At 40.1% G+C, this 18,019-nt stretch overlaps 1 pseudogene; it reads right to left on the reverse strand.

Annotated features, from left to right (window-relative positions):
• Positions 1–12,285, reverse strand: part of LOC118935912 (RNA/RNP complex-1-interacting phosphatase-like) — an 80,891-nt pseudogene extending 68,606 nt beyond the window's left edge.
• Positions 12,286–18,019: the final 5,734 nt, after the last annotated feature.

The following is an 18,019-nucleotide window of genomic DNA, read 5'->3' on the forward strand; positions in this document are numbered from 1 at the left end:
AACAGAAGAGGACGGAATACTTCCAAACTCATTTTATGAGGCCAGCATCACTCTAATACCAACGCCAGGAAAGACCCCACAAAAAAACAAAACTACAGACCAATATCCCTGACGAACACAGATGCAAAAATAATCAAGAATATATTAGCAAACCAAATTCAAAAATACATCAAGAGGATCATACACCATGATCAAGTGGGATTCATCTCAGGGATGCAAGGATGGTACAACATTTGAAAATCCATCAACATCATCCACCACACCAACAAAAAGAAGGACACAAACCACACGATCATCTCCATAGATGCTGAAAAAGCATTCGATAAAATTCAACATCCATTCATGATAAAAACTCTCAACAAAATGGGCATGGAGGGCAAGTACCTCAACATAATGAAGGCCATATATGGTAAACACACAGCTAACATCATACTGAACAGTGAGAGGCTGAAAGCTTTTCCTCTGAAATAGGGAACAAGACAGGGATGCCCACTCTCCCCACTGTTTTTCAACATAGTACTGGAGGTCCTAGCCACAGCAATCAGACAAAACAAAGAAATGCAAGGAATCCAGATTGGTAAAGAAGAAGTCAAACTGTCACTATTTGCAGATGGCATGATATTGTACATAAAAAACCCTAAAGACTCCACTGCAAAACTACTAGAACTAATATCAGAATTCAGAAAAGTTGCAGGATACAAAATTAACACACAGAAATCTGTAGCTTTCCTATACACTAACAATGAACTAATAGAAAGAGAAATCAGGAAAACAATTCCATTCACAATAGCATCAAAAAGCATAAAATACCTAGGAATAAACCTAACCAAGGAAGTGGAAGATTTATACCCTGAAAACTACAAGACACTCTTAAGAAAAATTAAAGAGGTCACTAACAAATGGAAACTCATCCCATGCTCCTGGCTAGGAAGAATTAATATGGACAAAATGGCCATCCTGCCCAAAGCAATATACAGATTCCGTGCAATCCCTATCAAATTACCAACAGTATTCTTCAGTGAACTGGAACAAATAGTTCAAAACTTCATATGGAACCGCCAAAGACCCCGAACACCCAAAGCAATCCTGAGAAGGAAGAATAAAGTTGGGGGGATCTCACTCCCCAACTTCAAGATCTACTACAAAGCCACAGTAATCAAGACAATTTGGTCCTGGCACAAGAACAGAGCCACAGACCACTGGAACAGAACTGAGACTCCAGACATTCACCCAAACATATATGGCCGATTAATATACGATAAAGGAGCCATGGACATACAATGGGGAAATGACAGTCTCTTCAACAGATCGTGCCGGCAAAACTGGACAGCTACATGTAAGAGAATGAAACTGGATCACTGTCTAACCCCATACACAAAAGTAAATTCGAAATGGATGAAAGACCTGAATGTAAGTCATGAAACCATAAAATTCTTAGAAAAAAACGTAGGCAAAAATCTCATGGAGACAAACATGAGTGACTTCTTCATGAACACATCTCCCCGGGCAAGGGAATCAAAGGCAAAAATCAACAAGTGGGACTATATCAAGCTAAAAAACTTCTGTACAGCAAAGGACACCATGAATAGAACAAAAAGGTATCCTACAGTATGAGAGAATATATTCATAAACGACAGATCTGATAAAGGATTAACATCCAAAATACATAAAGAGCTCACACACCTCAACAAAGAGAAAGAAATAATCCAATTAAAAAATGGGCAGAGGAGCTAAATAGACAGTTCTCTAAAGAAGAAATCGAGATGGCCAACGGGCACATGAAAAGATGCTCCCCATCGCTAATCATCAGAGAAATGAAAATTTAAACCACAATGAGGTATTACCTCACACCAGTAAGGATCGAAATCATGGAAAAGACAAACAACAACAAATGCTGGCAAGGTTGTGGAGAAAGGGAAACCCTCCTAGACTGCTGGTGGGAATGTAAATTAGTTCAAACATTGTGGAAAGCAGTATGGAGGTTCCTCAAAATGCTCAAAATAGAAATACCATTTGACCCAGGAATTCCACTTCTAGGAATTTACCCTAAGAATGCAGCACTCCAGTTTGAAAAAGACAGATGCACCCCTATGTTTATCACTGCACTATTTACAATAGTCAAGATATGGAAGCAACCTAAATGTCCATCAGTAGATGAATGGATAAAGAAGATGTGGTACATATACACAATGGATTACTCATCCATAAGAAAAAAACAGATTCTACCATTCGCAACAACATGGATGGAGCTAGAGGGTATTATGCTCAGTGAAATAAGCCAGGCGGAGAAAGACAACTACCAAATTATTTCACTCATATATGGAGTATAAGAGCAAAGGAAAACTGAAGGAACAAAGCAGCAGCAGAATCACAGAACCCAAGAATGGACTAACAGTTGTTACCAAAGGGAAAGGGACTGGGGAGGATGGGTGGGAAGGGAGGGATAAAGGTGGGGAAAAAGAAAGAGGGCATTACGATTAGCATGTATAGTGCGTGGGGGGGGGGGGCACGGGGAGGGCTGTGCAACACAGAGAAGACAAGTAGTGATTTTACAGGATCTTACTACGCAGATGGACAGTGACTGTGAAGGGGTATGTGGGGGGGATTTGGTGAAGGAGGGAGCTTAGTAAACATAATGTTCTTCATGTAATTGTAGATTAATGATACCGAAATAAAAGAAAATAAAAAAACAAACAAAAAAAGAATGTATTAGGAAACTGAATTCAAAAGTACATCAAGAGGATCATACAACATGATCAAGTGGGATTCATCTCAGGGGTGCAAGGATGGTACAACATTTTAAAATCCATCAACACCATCAACCACATCAACAAAAAGAAGGACAAAAACCCCACGATCATCTCAATAGATGCTGAAAAAGCATTCAACAAAATTCAACATCCATTCGTGATAAAAACTCCCAACAAAATGGGTATAGAGGGCAAGTACCTCAACATAATCAAGGCCATATATGACAAACCCACAGCCAACATCATACTTAACAGTGAGAAGCTGAAAGCTTTCCTCTAAGATCAGGAACAAGACAGGGATGCCCACTCTCCCCACTCTTATGCAATATAATATACTGGAGGTCCTAGCCACGGCAATCAGACAAAACAAAGAAATACAAGGCATCCAGATTGGCACGTAAGAAGTCAAACTCTCCCTGTTTGCAGAGGACATGATATTGTACATAAAAAACCCTGAAGTATCCACTCCAAAACTACTAGAACTAATATCTGAATTCAGCAAAGTTGCAGGAGACAAAATTAATACACAGAAATCTGTTGCTTTCCTATACACTAATGATGAACTAACAGAAAGAGAAATCGGGAAAACAATTCTGTTCACAATTGCATGAAAAATAATAAAACACCTACGAATAAACCTAACCAAGGAAGTGAAAGACTGGTACCCTGAAAACTACAAGACCATCCTCAGAGAAATTAAAGAGGACACTAATAAATAGAAACTCATCCCACACTCTCGGGTAGGAAGAATTAATATTGTCAAAATGGCCATCCCAAGTGAAACAATCTACAGATTCAATGTACTCGCTTTCAAAATACCAACAGCATTCCTCAACGAACTGGAACAAATAGTTCAACAATTCATGTGGAACCACAAAGACCCAAACTAGCCAAAGCAATCCGGAGAAGGAAGATAAAAGCAGGGGGGATCTCCCTTCCCAACTTCAAGCTCTACTACAAAGCCTCAGAAATCAAGACAATTTAGTACTGGCATGAGAACAGACCCACAGACCAGGGGAACAGAACTGAGATTCCAGATATTAACCCAAGCATATATGGTCAATTAATATATGATAAAGGAGCCATGGATACACAATGGGGAAACGAAAGCCTCTTCAACAGCTGGTATTGGCAAAACTGGACAGCTACATGTAAGAGAATGAAACTGGATTATTGTCTAACCCCATATACAAAAGTAAACTCAAAATGGATTTAAAAAAGACCTGAATGTAAGTCATGAAACCATAAAACTCTCACGAAAAAACACAGGCTAAAATCTCTTAGACATAAACATGAGCAATTTCTTCATGAACATATCTCCCCAGGCAAAGGAAACAAAAGCAAAAGTGAACAAGTGGGACTATATCAAACTAAGAAGCTTCTGTTCAGCAAAGGATACCATCAGAAGGACAAAAAGACATCCTACAATATGGGAGAATATACTTAAAAATGACATATCCGATAAGGGGTTGACATCCAAAACATATGAAGAGCTCATGCACCTCAACAAACAAAAAGCAAATAATCCAATTAAAAATTGGGCACAGTATCTGAACAGACACTTCTCCAAAGAAGAAATTCAGATGGTCAACAGGCACATGAAAAGATGCTCCACCTCGATAATTATCAGGGAAATTCAAATTAAAACCACAATGAGATATCACCTCACATCAGTTAGGATGATCAACACCCAAAGGCTAGGAACCACAAATGCGGGTGAGGATGCGGAGAAAAGGCAACCCTCCTACACTGCCGGGGGGAATGTAAAGTAGTTCAACTACTGTGGAAAGCAGTATGGAGGTTCCTCAGAAAACTCAAAATAGAAATGCCATTTGACCCGGGAATTCCACTCCCAGGAATCCGCCCAAAGAAAACAACTTCTCAGATTCAAAAAGACGTGCACCCCTATGTGCACTGCAGCACTATTTACAGGAGCCGAGATATGGAAGCAACCTAAGTGTCCACCAGGAGATGAATGGATAAAGAAGAGGTGGTACATATACACAATGGAATACTATTCAGCCATAAGAAATAAACGGATCCTATCATTTGCGACAACATGGATGGAGCAAGAGGGTATTATGCTCAGCGAAACAAGCCAGGCAGAGACAGACAAGTACCAAATGATTTCCCTCATTTGTGAAGAATAACAACAAAGAAAAACTGAAGGAACAAAACAGCAGCAGAGTCACAGAACCTGCCGCCTGGGGGCCACGTCCCACTAAACACACAGCCCACTGGCCTGCACCTCAGGCGGCCCCACGCTCACACCCCGCCTACCTTGAACCAGTGCTTGGAGCAAGTGCAGCTGGACCGCCATGAGCGGCCACTACCTGCGCCGCCAGCCTGCCCTCAACTTTGGAGTCGGCCGCCTGCGGCACCACCCCACATCCTGCCGCGGCTCTCAGGCACCGCGTGGGCTCCGCACTGCAGCCACTACTGCCGCCGCTCAGGGCGGGGCAGGGACCCCTGTGGGCCATACTGAGGGGCCGCCACCTACCCACGGCCTAGGGCCCTCAAACGCTCGCAGAACGGCCCGTTAACGGGGAGCAGCGGGCTTCGGGAAACACGGTGGCGGCGGCGAAGTTGTCAGCATGGCAATTCCCGTCAGACCGCCTTCAGCCGCCCTGCAGCAAGAGCACCCAGGCCGCGCCGTGCCTCCCAAGGAGTCTGGCTGCAGCTGAGGAGATGCCGCTTTCGTTGTCCTCCCCGCCCGGTGCAGGGGAGAAAGTGTGCCCCCAACAGGCACCCGCTGCAGCCGCTGATTTGGCCGAAGGGACGTGGCTCGTCGGCCCCGCATGCCTCCCCACACCCTCATGTGTTTTCTAACTCATCGACCTGCCTGCTTGGAATTTCGCACAGATCAGCAAGCCCGGGCGGCTTGCCGCACCGCGTCGCCCCCTAGGGACGTGCAGCAGGCCCTCCTGCCCTTGAACCTTTGGTAACCACAAATCCAAAGCCTGCAATGGCAGTAAGAACATATCTATCAATAATTACCCTAAATCTAAATGGACTGAATGCACCAACCAAAAGACACAGAATTATACAGTGGGTAAAAAAGCAAGCCCCATCTATATGCTGCCTACAAGAGACTCAGTTCACACCCAAAGACATACACAGACCAAAAGCGAAGGGATGGAAAAATATATTTCATGCAAACAATAGGGAGAAAAACACAGGTGCTGCAGTACCTGTATCAGACAAAATAGACTTCAAAACAAAGAAAGTAACAAGAGACAAAGAAGGACCCGACATAATGATAAAGGGGTCAGTCCAAAGAGAGGATATAACCATTATAAATATCTATGCACCCAACACAGGAGCACCAACATATGTGAAACAAATACAAACAGAATTAAAGGGGGAAATAGAATGCAATGCATTCACTTTAGGAGACTTCAACATACCACTCAAAGGACAGATCCACCAGACAGAAAATAAGTAAGGACGCAGAGGCCGTGAATGACACCCTAGAACAGATGGACCTAAGAGACATCTACAGAACTCTACACCCAAAACCACAGGATACACATTCTTCTCAAGTGCACATGGAACATTTTCAAGAATAGATCATATGCTAGGCCACAAAAAGAGCCTCAGTAAATTCAAAAAGATGGAAATTGTACCAACCAGCTCCTCAGACCACAAAGGTATGAAATGAGAAATATATTATGCAAAGAAAATGAAAAACCCCACAAACACATGGAGGCTTAACAACATGCTCCTAAAAAAACAATGGATCAATGACCAAATAAAAACAGAGAACAAGCATTATATGGAAACAAATGACAAACAATAATTCAACACCGCAATATCTGTGGGGTGCAGCAAAGGCCGTGCTAAGAGGGAAGTATATTGCAATACAGGCCTACCTCAGGAAAGAACAACAATCCCATATGAACAGTCTAAACTCACAATGAATGAAACTAGAAAAGAAGGCTAACTGAGGCCCAAACTCAGAAGGAGGAGGGACCTAATAAAGACTTGAGCAGAAAAAAAGTAAAACTGAGAAAAATAAAACAATAGAAATGTATGAAAGCAGGAGCTGGTTCATCGAGAAACTAAAATAAATAAACCCCGAGCCAGACTTATCAAGAAAAAGAGAGTCTACACGCATAAACAAAATCAGAAATGAGAAATGAAAAATCACTACAGATGTCACAGGAAAAAAAAATTATTAGAGAATACTATGAAAAATTATATGCTAACAAACTGCATACCCTAGAAGAAATGGACAACTTTCTATAAAAATACAATCTAGCAAGGCTGACCCAGGGAGAAACAGAAAATCTGAACAGACCAATTACCAGCAACGAAACTTAATTTGTAATCAACAAACTACCTAAGAACAAAATCCCTGGACCACATGGCTTCAATGCTGAATTTTATCAAACATGTAGTGAAGACCTAATACCCATCCTGCTTAAAGTTTTCCAAAAAGTAGAAGAGGGACTTACACTCATTCTATGAGGCCAGCATCACTCTAATGCCAAAACCAGGCAAAGACACCACAAAAAAGGAAAATCACAGTCCAACATCCCTGATGAATACAGATGCAAAATACTCCACAAAATACTCCAAACCAAATACAAAAATACATCAGAAAGATCACCCATCATGATCAAGTAGGATTTATTCCAGGAATGCAAGGAGGGTACAACATTTGAAAACCTATCATCACCATCGACCACATCAACGAAAAGGGTAAAAACCACATGATCATCTCCATAGATGCTGAAAAACTATTCAACAAAATTCAACATCCATTTGTGATAAAAACTCCCAACAAAATGGGTATAGAGGGCAAGTACCTCAACATAATCAAGGCGATATATGACAAACCCACAGCCCACATCATACTTAACAGAGAGGAAGCTGAAAGCTTTTCCTTTAAGATCGGGAATAAGAGAAGGATGCCCCCTCTCCCTCCTTTTATTCAACATAGTTCTGGAGTTCCTAGCCATGGCAATCTGACAACACAAAGAAATAAAAGGCATCCAGATTGGTAATGAAGAAGTTAAACTCTGACTGTTTGCAGATGACATGATATGGTACATAAAAAAAAACCAAAAAGAATCCACAACAAAACTACGAGATCTAATATCTGAATTCAGCAAAGTTGCAGGAGACAAAATTAATACATAGAAATCTTGAATTCATATACAATAACGATGCATTAGGAGAAAGAAATCAGGAAATCAATTCCATTCACAATTGAATCAAAAAGAATAAAATACCCAGGAATAAGCCAAACCAAGGAAGTGAAAGACATATACCATGAAACTACAAGACACTCATTAGAGAAATTAAAGATACCAATAAACGGAAAGACACACGGTGCTTATGAATAGGAAGAATTAATATTGTTAAAATGGCCATACTGTCTAAAGCAATGTACAGATTCAATGCTATCCCCATCAAAATACCAACAGCATTCTTCAATGAACTGGAACTAATAGTTCTAAAATTCACATGAAACCACCAAAGACCCCCAAATAGCCAAAGCAATTCTGAGAAGGAAGAAGAAAACAGCGGGGATCTCGCTTCCCAACTTCAAGCTCTACTACAAAGCCACAGTAATCAAGACAATTTGGTACTGGCACAAGAACAGACCCAAAGACCAGTGGAACGGAGTTGAGAGGCCAGATGTTAACCCAAACATATATTCTCAATTAATATACGATAAAGGAGTCATGGATACACAATGGGGAGATGACAGCCTCTTCAATGGCTGCTGTTGGCAAAACTGGACAGCTACATGTAAGAGAATGAAACTAGATCATTGTCTAACCCCATACCCAAAAGTAAATTTGAAATGGATCAAAGACTGGAATGTAAGTTATGAAACCATAAAACCCTTAGAAGAAAACATAGGCAAAAATCTCTTGGACATAAACACGAGCAACTTCTTCATCAACCTATCTCCCCGGGCAAGGGAAACAAAAGCAAAAATGAGCAAGTGGGACTATATCAAACTATAAAGCTTCTGTACAGCAAAGGACACCATCAGAAGAACAAAAACACATTCAACAGTATGGGAGAATATACTTATAAATGACATATCTGATAAGGGGTTGACATCCAAATTATATAAAGAGCTCACACACCTCAACAAACAAAAAGCAAATAAGCCAATTAAAAAATGGGCAGAGGAGCTGAACAGACACTTCTCCAAAGAGGAAACTCAAGATGGCCAACAGGGACATGAAAACATACTCCACGTCGCTAATCATCAGAGATATGCAAATTACAACCACAATGAGATATCACCTCACACCAGTTAAGATGGCCAACATCCACAAGACAAACAACAACAAATGTTGACGAGGATGTGGGGAAAGGGGAACCCCCCTACACTGCTGGTGGGAATGTAAACTAGTTGAACCATTGTGGAAAGCAGTATGGAGGTTCCTCAAAAAACTCAAAATAGAAATAACATTGGACCCAGGATTTCCACTCCTAGGAATTTACCCTGAGAATGCAGGAGCCCAGTTTGAAAAAGACCTATTCCCCCGCCCCATGTTTACTGCAGCACTATTTACAATAGCCAAGAAATGGAAGCAACCTAAGTGTCCACCAGTAGACGAATGGATAAAGAAGATGTGGCACATATACACAATGGACTATTATTCACCGTAAGAAGAAAGCAAATCCTACCATTTGCGAGAACATCGATGGAGCTAGAGGGTATTATGCTCAGTGAAATAAACCAGGCGGAGAAAGACAAGTACCAAATGATTTCACTTATCTGTGGGGTATAAGAATAAAGAAAAAAAACTAAAGGAGCAAAACAGCAGCAGACTCACAGAACCCAAGAATGGACTAACAGTTACCAAAGGGAAAGGGACTGGGGAGGATGGGTGGGAAGGGAGGGATAAGGGGGGGAAGAAAAGGAAGGGGGCATTATGATCAGCAGACATAATGTAGCGGGGGCACGGGGAGAGCTGTACAACACAGAGAAGACAGGTAGTGATTCTACAGCATCTTACTATGCTGATGGACAGTGACTATAATGGGGGTAGGTGGGGGCGGAGCTGGGTGATGGGGGGAGTCTAGGAAACATAATGTTCCTCATGTAATTGTGGATTAACAATACCAAAGAAAAAAAAAACCACACCAGGATAGATATCACCTCACACCAGTTAGGATGGCCAGTATCAAAAAGACTAAGCAACAAATGCTTGCGAGGACATGGAAAAAGGGGAACCCTTCTACACTGCTGGTGGGAATGTAAGCTAATTCAACCATTGTGGAAAGAAATATGGAGGATCCTTAGAAAACTAAAACTAGAAATACCAATTGACCCGGGAATTCCACTCCTAGGAATTTACCCAAAGACTATAATTTCTCAGTTTCAAAAACACATATGCACCCCTATGGTTATTGCAGCACTACTTAAGATAGCTAAGATATGGAAGCAACCTAAGTGTCCATCAGTGGATGAATGGATAAAGAAGAGGTGGTACATATACATAATGGAATACTACTCAGCCATAAGAAAGAAACAAATCCTACCATTTGCAACCACATGGATGGAGCTTGAGGATACGCTCGGTGAAATAAGCCAGGCTGAGAAAGACAAGTACCAAATGATTTCCCTCATTTGTGGAAGATAACAACGAAGCAAAACTGAAGGAACAAAACAGCAACAGACTCACAGACTCCAAGAAAGGACTAGCAGTTACCAAAGAGGAGGGGTGGGGGAGGAAGGGAGGAAGGGATTCAGGTGTATTATGATTGGCACACATGGTGTGGTGGGGGATCAAGGGGAAGACAGTGCAGCACAGAGAAGGCAAACAGTTGACTCTGTGGCATCTTACTCCACTGATGGGCAGTGACTGCAATGGGGCATGGGCAGAACACGATAAAGGGTGAATGTAGTAACCACATGGTTTTTTCATGTGAAACCTTCATGAGAGTATATATCAGTAATACCTTAATAAAATAAATATATAAATGAAAGAAAAATCTTAGTTCTTGGCAAAAAGTGAATCTGTGGCAAATTACTACACGGATGGACAATGACTGCAATGGGGCATGGGGCGGGGGCGACTCGATAATATGGGTGAATGTAGTAACCACATTGTTTTTTTCATGTGAAACCCTCATAGGGGGGTGTATCAGTAATACCTTAATAATAATAATAAAAAGAATCTTACTTCTCAACTTCCTGGTGTTAAAATGCAATCTCATCTTTAAGATGGGATCCTCCTTCGTGCCTTTTACTATGTTGTCTGTGACTGGGCTTACTTGCTGTATTAATTGCCCAGGTTATATATTACGTCATTAGGGGCTCGAGGAGGAAAAGCAGCATCCGGGCAAAGTTAAAGATAAACTGGGCCTTTTACTAGGCTAAAGAAAACTTTGCAATAGCCTCATTTAATTGACACAATGAAGACATGGGCCAAGCTAAGCTATTTTCTTATCTGGGAGATGTTCACACATTCCAGGCCAAGTTACTCCTGGCTTTTTAGTTTTAACTCATCTTCACTGAACAATGCTTATACTCTTACTAGTCTGATATTTTTTTACTTTAGAGAATTAAGGTGACTCTGACTGCGCTCAACTGTTTAATACAGAGTGTTGGTAGGGGTCTTTTTCCAGAGGCCCCCACGCTACTCTGACTACACCCACGGTCCCTGTCTCAGAATCTCTGCGGCTAGTTGCAAACTACTCAGCTGCAGACTACAAACCTCAATGACTGAAAGACAGGAATTTTTAAATACAAGAAAACGCACTGTCAATCCAACACCAAAGTAAAGAAACTTCATTCCCAAACAGAAAATACGAGACGTACCTCATGAAAACTTTTAAATTCTAAAGGCGCGGCCTCCTGGCGGCCTCTCCCCCGGGGCCCCGCCGCGGGTCACAGTTGAACTTGAGCTCGCCCGGCCCTCGCCCTCGAGGCCGCCGCCGAGAAAATCCACATACAGCAACAGGGCTGGCGGACCGAAGAACGGAGGGAGCTGTTAGAAATCCCTCTCCTGGCGGCGATCGCGACGCTACGGAGTACTGAAGACGGAGGCGGCGGAGCCTGCAGCTACTGCGCAGCCGCCAGAAACACGTATATTGCGGGCGCCCCCAGTGGCGGCCTGCTCGGCGTTGCCGCTCACTCATGCGCTGGGAGAGATGCCTGTCTGGCGCGGGCCTGCGAGTGACCACGCACTCATTGGCACGCAGCACCATCAGTCGAGGGCAGGCTGCCAATGGGCGCACACGCAGAACCTAGAGAAGCTGAATGAGCAAAACAGCATCAGATACACAGAACCCAAGAATGGACTAACAGTTACCAAAGGGAAAGAGACTGGGGTGGATAGTTGGGAATGGAGGGATAAGGGGAGAGGGAAAGAAAGCGTGCGTTACGATTAGCATGTATCATGTGGGAGGGGGGTCACAGGGAGGGCTGTACAACACAGAGAAGACAAGTAGGGATTCTACAGTATCTTACTATGCTCATGGACAGTGACTGCAATGGGGTATCTGGGGGCATCTTGGTGATGGGGGTAGTATAGTAAACATAATGTTACTAATCTAATTGTATAGTAATGACAGAAAGATAGATAGATAGGTAGATAAATAGATCGATAGATAGACAGATAATAAATGAATGAATGAATGAATGGATGAATACCTACATACATACATAAAGAAAGAAAGAATGCAGCAGTCCAGTATAAAAAAGACACGTGCACCCCTATGTTTATCACAGCACTATTCACAATAACCAATCTACCATTATATGAGCAACATTATGGTTACTAGACTACCCAGATCAAGTCCCCCCCACATACCCCATTACAGTCACTGTCCATCAGCGGAGTAAGATGCTACAGAATCACTACTTGAATCCTCTGTACTATACTGACTTCCCTGTGGGACTCCCTCCCCCCGCCCACATTATGTGAGCTCATCGTCATTCCCCCTTTCCACCCTTCTCCCTCCCTTCCCAACCAGACTTCCTAGTCACTTACTAAACATAATGTTAACCATGTAATTGCAGATTAATCACAAACAAACAAACAAATAAATAAATAGTAGAATGCAGCATCACAGTTTAAAACGACATGTGCACCCCCATGTTTATCACAGCACTATTCACAATAGCCAAGCTAAGTGTCCATCAGTAGATGAACAGTGGAATATTATATATTAAATTTGGTTGTCTCTTGTCACCATCCTCCTGAGCCTAGTCCATTTCAACCTTTGCAGGGGCACTGTAACTGTCCCTTAATTTATCAAGCAAAGTGTCAATAATGTAATGTTATGGCACCGGGTCACCTTTGCTTAGGATTTGGGAGTAAACTAGAGAACTACTTTGCTGCTCAGAGCAGAAAATAATTGCTAAAATAGAAAATTTGACTCCCAGTTTTTTTTAAGTTACTCGAACACCCTCTGCAGGGAATTCCTCACTAATGATCTTTCTCCACTGGGCCTGAGCCACTTCTCTCTGGACCAGGCACCCACCTTTTTCTCCTCCCTGTTCAGGCTCCCTCTCCTGCTCATTGCTCTTTAGTTCTCATAGTGGACTTGCTATTATTGTTGTTTCTTTTTCACTTTTCTTGTGTTTAGGTGAGTTTCTTAAATATATTTTTGTAACCAAAAGGTTAATTCACAGGTTTTCCTAAAAAAGAAAAAGTCACCTACCTTAGGGCTGTAATCCTAGCTTTGCAAAAGAAAAAGTATTATTTCATTTTCTCTTTGTCTTGATTTAGCCACTGATTTTTTTAAATCTAATTCTGCTTAAAGTTTTTTTAAGACTGTGTTATATAAGCTATACTATACAAATTACAGATGGAGATACACAAACAGGTACATATAATGTTTTATCTTCACTTATTTTCCTATTGTCTGATATACCACACATCAAAGGTCTGACAAATATCTTTATCTCAGGGAAAACAAACAATTGGCTTCAGAGTAGTAAATTATGCTTTCCAGTGGAACAGCCTAAAGATTTAAAAATTAGCTTTTCAATATTCTAGAAGCTACAATATTTATTAAGCTATCTATATAAGTGCAGCCCTTTCCCTAGTGAATTTTCTTTGGAAATATTAACAAAATTTACTTGCAACCTCTTTTTTGTTTGTACCAACACTGTGCCCAGTGCTGAAGCTAGCACACGGAAAGCATAGTTCTTGCCCTAGAACTTTCACTGCATAAATAGCTAAAAGAAAAATGTACTGCAATTACCCTGCATTTGGTTCTAATTGTTCTAATTACCTCACTTCTCTAGAAATATGCATTCCTCAGCTTTGATTCTGTTCCCTTATTGTTTAGAGACAGAAAGAGCATTCTTTTTTTTTTTTTTTTTTTTTTTTTACCATAAATGTATGACTGGGGAGGGGGAGGATTTCTTCAGCACTTCCCATAAAGATTACTTTTAAAGTCATCAAAGATGTGACATTTATGGAATCAAAATATGAAAGAAGGACTGTGCGTGTGGGGTAATAGCTCTACTCACTGCTTTCCACAAAGCACTTTCCGTGATGAATTGATTAAACAAGCCAGGAGCAGAGTTAAACAGATTTCCATGGGTCTCATCCACATAGCATTTTTACCAGCCAGGCTTATGCAGTGCCAGGAAAACTGTAAATAAGTTACTGACCCTTCCTCAGAGCAGATACGCCCAGAAAGTTCACGATTTTATTAGCTTATAAGTTAAAAAAGAAAAAAGAACAGTGTTTCCTCACGATCATCAGCATCATCTAATGATCTCCTGCTGAATTCCAGACAAAGCATGATGCTGAGTGTTTTATAGACTTAATCTGGCATGCTCATACCATTCTTGAAAGGCAAATAATGGTATCTTCATTGAACAGATAGGAAACTGAAATTCAACACATTAAATCATGTTTGCAACTCCTTAGAATCATATCCATTTGCTTCCAAGACCGGTATTAATCAATCCTACACTGAGCTGTACCCATAGCATTACTATCATACACCACGTAGGATGAGACTCTGCTATTTTAAAATTTCTAGACATTTACTGAGATGATTAAGTTCAACTCAGATACTGAAACATGCCCATAACTGTGTGCTTCATGCTATAAAAAGTCAACCACACATCACATTTTTCCACATGCTCCCATTTTTTTATGTATGGGGTCCATTCTACTCTTCTATACTTCCCTCCCTTTCTCACTCGCTTCCACTAGTGGTTATAATCTTGAAAGGTATAAAACAACATCAGCATGAATCTGTGATCCTGGAGAGAAGGGAAACACAAAGTGAGCCTCAAGGTTGCTCCAACTTTTCACCTTGAGGCATTTTACTGCCACCGACCCAAACAGAGCCATAGTCTCCTGAAGCTGAAGAGGTGGAGAAAGTCGTCCCAAGACACTGAAGGCGCTGGAATTTTCAAGACAAAACATTGAAGAGGAGTTGCTATGCAGGGTGATCACACTGGAACTTCTTCAGCAACTTCTGATAAAGTTAAACATACACCTACCCTATGACCTGGGAATCCATCCTAGGTATATATGCAAGAAGGATATAAGCATACACCCACAAAAGACTTCTATGAGATTATTTATAGTAACCTTACTCATACTAGACAAAAAACTTGGAAGCAGTTTCTATAAAGAATGTATAAAATTTATTGTATTCTATATACTCTAATAATAAATATAAGAAAGAGAAATTAAGAAAACAATCCCATTTACAATTGCATCAAAAAAAATTAAAGTACCTAGGAATAAATTTAACCAAGGAGTTGAAAGACCTGTATATCAAAAAGTACAAGACATTAATGAAAGAAATTGAAGAAGATGCAAATGGAGGGATATTCCATGCTGATGGATTGGAAGGATTAATATTGCTAAAATGTCCCTATTACCCAAAGCAATATGTAGACTCAATGCAATCTCCCTATCAAACTCCAAAGGAATTTTTCACAGAAATAGAACAAACAACCCTAAGATTTGAATGGGACCACAAAAGACTCTGAATAGCCAAAGCAATGTTGAGAAAGAAGAACAAAGCTATAGGTATCATGAACTCTGATTTTAAACTATATTACAAAGTAATTAAAACAGTATGATATTGGCATAAAAACAGATACATACATCAATGGAACAGAATAGATAGCCCAGATATAAACCTACTCACACATTAATTTATGACAAAGAAGCTAAGAATATACAATGGGAAAAGGACTGTCTCCTCAATAAGTGGTGCTGGAAGAACTGGACAGCCACATGCAAAAGAAAGAAACTGGACCACCTATCTTTTATAATACACAAAAATTAACTCAAAATGGGCTAAAGACTTGATAAGATCTAAAACCATAAACCTCCTAGAAGAAAACTTAGGCAGCGATTTTTTTTTAACCTGACACCAACAGTAAAAGCAACAAAGGCAAAAATAAACAAGTGGGACTATAACAAATGAAAAAGATTCTGCAAAACAAAGGACACCATCAACTAACTGAAAGGCAACTCACTGAATGGGAAAAAATACTTGCAAATCATATACCTGATAATGGGCTAATATCCAAAATATATAAAGAACACATACAACTCAATAGCAAAAATACAAATAATCTGATTACAAAATGGACTGTAGATCTGAATAGACATTTTCCCAAAGAAGACATACATACAGTCAACAGGTACATGAGAAGATACTCTGTATCATTAATCAGAGGGAAAATGCACATCAAAACCATAATGAGATATCATCTCACACCTGTGAGAATGGCTAGAATTAGTAACTGTTAGTGAGGATGTGAAGAAAAAGGACCCTTGTGCATACTGTTGGTAGGAAGGTAAATTGGTGCAACCACCATGGAAACAGTATGGAGGTTACTCAAAAAATCAAATATAGAACTACCATATACTTCCCCTTCTTGGCATTTATCTGAAGAAAATGAAAACATTAATTTAAAAAGATCTATGCACCCCCATGTTCATTACAGAATTATTTACGATAGCCAAGATATGGAAACAACCTACATGTTCATCAATGGATAAATGGATAAATAAATTGTAGTACATATACACAATAGAATATTATTCAGTCCTAAAAAAAGTCTGAAATCTTGCCATTTGCAACAACACGGATGACCCTTGAGGTCCATGCTGAGCGAATAAGTCAGAGAGAAAAAGATAAATATCATAGGATCTCTTTTATATGTGGAATATATATATATATGGGATATTAAATATATGTTCACAGATACAGAGAATAGATTGGTGGCTGCCAAAGGCAGGGTGTGGGGGCTGGGAGAAATGGATGAACATTTTTTTTCTTTTAGTTTAAATAAACTGAAATACAAAACTAAAGAATGGTTAAACAAAACTGGTATATAATCAACAATAAAAAAAAACAAGCAAACAATGGAATATACACATTCATTAAAGAAATTATACAACAGAGATAAGTTGCAAAAACATTATGTTGAGTAAACAAAACAGTACATACTGCATGCTTTCATTTTTATGAGATCTGCAATCAGGCAAAACGTGTTATTTCAGAAATAAAACATTTGTTGCCTTTTGATGATGGAGATCGACTAGAAAGAGGCAGGAGGGAACTTTTGGGAAGGAAACATTCTACATCGTGAACATCTGGGATGTGTTTCCTGATTTGGGATGTTGGTTATAGGTGTATGTATTTGTCAAAATTTACCATATTCTATATGTAATATCTGCACATTTCACCGTATATGTTTTTACCTCGAAAAATATAAGGGGAAAATTTGTAGGATAAAACTCTGTAGCTAATTCTCAGCACTAAAGGAAGAAGGCAACAACAATCAGAAAATGGGACAGTAAAAAATGCTAACACATTTTTCTCTCTTGGGGAATCTAACATAGTCAAAGACAGCCCTGAAAAGTTTGGTGTTATACTCCATAGAAAGGTAACACATTTAATTTAATTCCCATTCTTACGGATGCTTCCAAGTATGGAGTCTATTCATTTTGTTGTTGCTTTAAAGGAAAAAAAGACGTTATGTTTTTCACTGCTTAATTATTTTTTAAAGCTCTTCAAATACAAATCTTGGCAAGAGTGCACTATTTTTCAAATACCTAGGTGGGAGAAATGTCTATTCCAAAAAGCAAAAGGCCATGAGGGAAAAGAAAATGGAGAAATTTGAATAGAAGTAATGACGTGATCTTAATTATAATGATGAGATTAAACTACGATGTGGAATGTTTTCTATATACCTAACTCTTTTGATTACGACTTCAATTAGCCAAAAATGCCTGCTTTCATATTTAGCATCGATTTACAATCGAAGAAACCTGGTATTTTATATCCAGGAA

This window comes from Manis pentadactyla, chromosome 2 (assembly GCF_030020395.1).
Source record: "Manis pentadactyla isolate mManPen7 chromosome 2, mManPen7.hap1, whole genome shotgun sequence".
NCBI classification, from domain to species: domain Eukaryota; kingdom Metazoa; phylum Chordata; class Mammalia; order Pholidota; family Manidae; genus Manis; species Manis pentadactyla.